Raw genomic sequence first — 4,591 nt, 5'->3', positions numbered from 1 at the left:
GGGGTTATAAAAAAAAAAATTTGTAATCTGTAAATCATACACAGCCGTATGTTTACATTTATCACTGCTGCACTTTAAAAAAATGAAAATGTCTAGAGAGCTGTACTACACGACATTTCTTTTTGTATGTACAGAATGACAAATAAAGTCTGTCTGAGTTCTGTGTTTTTGCACTGATATTCTAAGATGTTTTATTTATATGGAGATCTAAGTCTTTATGATTGGAGGGTCTCTTTGCCATCACCCTAATTTTTAGTTCCAAAAAACAGAACAAAAAGGTTATTTTCTTAAAAAGAAATGGGAGGTGAAGTTGCTGCCAGGAGAGCCCACGCTTTATGAGGCACCTGAGTAACAGAGGAAATACTGACTGTGCTGCTCAGTGAATCCAGCTTTCATTGACCGCGCGGCTGACGGTTAGCTTTAGCGTCAGGCCATAAAAAGGGTTGAAAATGACTGAAAATCAATGGAAATCAACACATGGTCCTCACTACCAATAGAAAGACGAGTGTGTTTCTGTATGTGGCCCTGTTTGTGTTACCTTGTGGGGACAATTTCCCAGGAATATGTTACTTATACGTACTTGTGGGGACCAATGAATGGTCCCCATGAGGAAATGTTCCCGTCTTGAGGTAGGGTTAGGTATGAACCCGTAATGGTGAGGTTAAGGGTTCAGAGGTCACAGTTAGGCTGTAGAAATGAATGGAAGTCAATGGAAAGGCCTCACAAACATAGACAAGTTTGTGTGCTTTGTGTGTGTGTTATGAGGCACAAGTTCAGGCCGTTTCCAAAAGAGAATAAAATGTACACAGAGCAGCCATATTTTACTCTGGTTAAACCAGAACATTAAACCAGATGTCAGCAGTAATCCATGCCATCTATTAAAGTTGTTAAAATATCTATTTTCAAACGCATCCAGATAGGAAACTAATTTAACATAAACAGCTTCTAAATGATCACAGAGCAGCTTGGAAAGGAGGAAGTACAGAACTGATAACAGAACCTGTAAATCAGGTTAATCAGAGACTAAGATAAACGATCACAACCAGCTCCGTTCCTTCTCCTCCCTTAACAATGGGAGGATTTTGACTAACGGACACAGAGGGCTTTATGCAGGAACCGATCAGAAGAACATGGCGTTCTAAAATTGTTCCCGAGACTAATTCAGGATAAAATGTCTCCATTTTCCTGCCGTCTCTAATCGTCTTTCAGGTAGGAACTAATTTTCCTCCAGACTGACGTAGCAGTTTAGTTCCATCAGTTAGTTTCTTCCTAAATGACTTCATCTGTTGTTCCTTAGAAACAATCATCCATTTTATCAGGCAGCATCATTCTATACTCTGCAGCTCTACAATTCTAAATGAGAGAACTCTGGGTCCCTCCCCCAGCAGCCGGCATGTGGGGATCCAGGGGCCTCTGGTTTCTTTGGTTGATCCAGAGAATGAACAGTCAGTGACTCTATGGCTACGTTCACACTGCAGCCTGAAGTGACCCAAATCCCATTTTTTTGCCCATATGCGACCTGGATCTGATCTTTTCATATCAGTCTGAACAACACTGATCCAATTCTTTCCAATGTGACCCAGGCCACTTGGCTATGGGGTCCTGAATCCGATACGAATCTGATCTTTTCAAATCCGACCTGTGTCTGAACAGCCAGGTTGGATTCATCCGACCTAAACGTCATTAATACCCGACAAAGGTCACTATTATGCGTCTTGCTACGCAGAAGCGGTGATTCAGAGAGTTGTATTTATGTTTAAACATATTGAAAAGACTACCATCCATGTTTACTTCCGGGGAAAAAAAGAGCACGCTGGCCTGTGACGTCATTGCGTCCTCTGCTGTGCATGCGGGACACTTGCGTTGTATGACTGCAGTACACACAGGAGATCACATACAAGTCGCATATATTTGGAAATATGAACGGCAATGTAAAAAAAATCGGATTTCGCAAAAAAAATCGGAATTGAGCATCAAGGCCTGCAGTGTGAACGTAGCCTATGTGAGATCAAGCTAATATAGAAATAAGATATGGAACAGAAAATGGATGGTTGTTCAGCAAAACTGCTCTTGTCAGGAATCCAGTTTGTGTGGTCTGTTGTTTTCGATTGTCTCTCCCTCCACCACCAGGTGGGGCCATGTCCTCGTTGGTCCTCCCTGCACACCTGCTTCTCGTTGGATCATTATCGGGAGGAGTACTTAAGCAGTGGACTGTCACTACCTCGACACCAGAGTGTTAGCCAGTTTTGGGTACTCTAGCCATGCTGAGATTAGCTGAGTCTAACTGAGGCTTTGTTTCACTGAGTTCTAACTGTGTTTTTGTCTTTGCCTTTTCGGCAGGAAGACATCCTGCAAGCTGGATGTTTTTGGCCTTCTTCCCCTGGGAGGATTGTTTGAGTCTCACACTGAGCAGGGGATTAAACTCCACAAGTACTACACTAAGTGAACTTCCCTCCTTCCTTCCAGTTCCGATTCACCAGCCCTCTGAGTACACTGAGTTTCCTGAATCCAACTCCTTCACCCTTACCACAATAAACCCATTTAAACATTTGCCTTGCTCTCTTAGTGGTTCTCTGCATTTTGGGTCAGATCCTTAAATAAATCATGACAGCTCTAACGCTCAGAGTCTCCTTCATTTCCCTCCATGGCAGCTCCTTGGCTTGGTTCTCACACTAAATGTGGATGTTTGGCTCTGAATTCATCTGTTCACATCTGGATGTTTCTGTCTGACCCCCAGATTGCACATCCTTCGTTTCCGCTCCGCTCACGTACGTACTGTGGAGTACTTGTCTGTCATGTTAATAAATGAGAGCTGTTCCACATCCACCGCTACTCCTCCGAACGTCACCGTCCACCTACGTCTTCTCGATCAAAACATGGAACAGGGCTATTTCTTAGCTTCGCTCCGGTCCAGCCAGGTGAAGATCCGCTATTCCAATCCCACCGAAGAGGAGATAGAATGTCGAGAAGATCCAGTTTAACACATCAAAATATGATAACGACACATAGTTAACTAGAAATTAGAGCATCATTTTTTATAAATTCCCAAAAACTAAGACCTTTAACTAAATGATTGGATGCAAATTGTAGGTTCTTCAACAGACCAGGAGGCAGATTGTTCATCTCAATGCAAATATTTATTTTATACAGAGAGGCTTAAAAGCTTAATTAAATCCAGTCACAACAGCTTCTAGAACGCATCTCAGGACTTCTCTCAGGCCTGGATGAAGAGATGCTGAGTTTAGAAGCCGAGAACAAACAGAGTTCATCCAAACCATGGATGATCCTAGTTATCAATTTTACCAAAATCCACAACAAAAAGAAAATATTTGAGCAGAAATTGAACATGTGCTGGATGCTGATGGGGATTTGTTTTAAAGTGTGATAATAAATTAAGCGTTTAGTTTCGCATGTTTTGCTCCTATGAGTTTAATAATAATAATCCAGGGAATAATCCAGGGGAGTCGGAGCAGGAGATCCAGGGAAGTCGGAGCGGAGCAGGATGGGAGGAACAGCGGAGGCTGAAGGCTTTGCTTTGCTCCGGCGGTCTGGAGCAGGGCAGGGCGCGGATGGAGGATTTGGTATTCAGGGTGAGAAATATGGAGCGTGGATGAAGGGACGACAGTCGTGGTCTGGAGATGGACGGTACAGGTGTGGGTGGGAAGTAAAAGGAGATCTAACAGAATGTTGTCCTGATGGTTGACGGGGAACTGATTAATATTTACAGCAGATGTTGATCCTCTCTTTCTTTATTTCCACACTTGGTTTTACTGCTCCTTTAATTGTGCAGCTCAGCTCTCACTCAGCAGCTTTTCAATCTTCGAACCGTAAATCAGTGACCGCCTTCTAACAGTCATAGCCTTATATGGCATCATTGGGGTGGTTATTATGCTGATTTCTCACTTCCACACAGGTGGACAGCATCAGGATTATTTAGGATCAATTCCTGAACGTTTGTTGAATCTGGTAGGGGCCCATGATGGGGGGAAAAAAAAGACTAGAAATTTACGACGAGAATTAGGAAATGTTGCATGAGGCCCAATGTGATCAAAGGGATTTAGGGAAAATAATAAAAAAAAAGGTTTAATGTGGTCAGTGGGGGAGATTCAGTTCTGATACGCATCATATAAAGATGGTCTCAGATGAGACTAGGAATCGTAGCAGATGGATAAAGTTTTGCAGTAAGCCTGATGAGCAGCTGAACATAAAGATATGGAGGAACTTCCACATATCGGTCTGTATGAAGGTAAGCAGTGTCCTCCTATAGGCCGGTTTAAAGATTGTGTTTTGAATTTAAACATGCTGTAAAGTGTTGTTGCTTGAGTTTATATCTATTTGGCTTCAAGTCACCTAATCTAATCAACTAGTTGGCAGAATTTTGTTATAATATCCCTATTGATTTTAAGGAAAAGTCTGGTCATATTCAGAATTTCTCAAAACTTCTGAAATTACTTTAAATATGAAATTATTCCATCCTGTTCTTTAAATGATCAGTGTTTTTAATTCAGAGTAATTTTCATTTGAATGTTCTTTACAGGAGGCATTTATGTTTGTCAAAGAACACTACTGCCACCTACTGGTTTGTGACGTC

General features: G+C 42.0%; 1 protein-coding gene across 1 annotated transcript in view; it reads right to left on the bottom strand.

Moving 5' to 3' along the window:
* The window catches only part of cadps2 (Ca++-dependent secretion activator 2), a 160,810-nt gene that overhangs the window by 127,100 nt on the left and 29,119 nt on the right, over window positions 1-4,591 (bottom strand). The gene's annotated exons all lie outside the window — the stretch shown is intronic.

The sequence above is a fragment of the Cyprinodon variegatus genome, unplaced genomic scaffold (assembly GCF_000732505.1).
Source record: "Cyprinodon variegatus isolate N-32 unplaced genomic scaffold, C_variegatus-1.0 Scaffold394, whole genome shotgun sequence".
Taxonomy (NCBI): Eukaryota; Metazoa; Chordata; class Actinopteri; order Cyprinodontiformes; family Cyprinodontidae; genus Cyprinodon; species Cyprinodon variegatus.
Note: the sequence above shows the minus strand (reverse complement) of the source record. Positions and strands in the feature narration are given on the sequence as shown.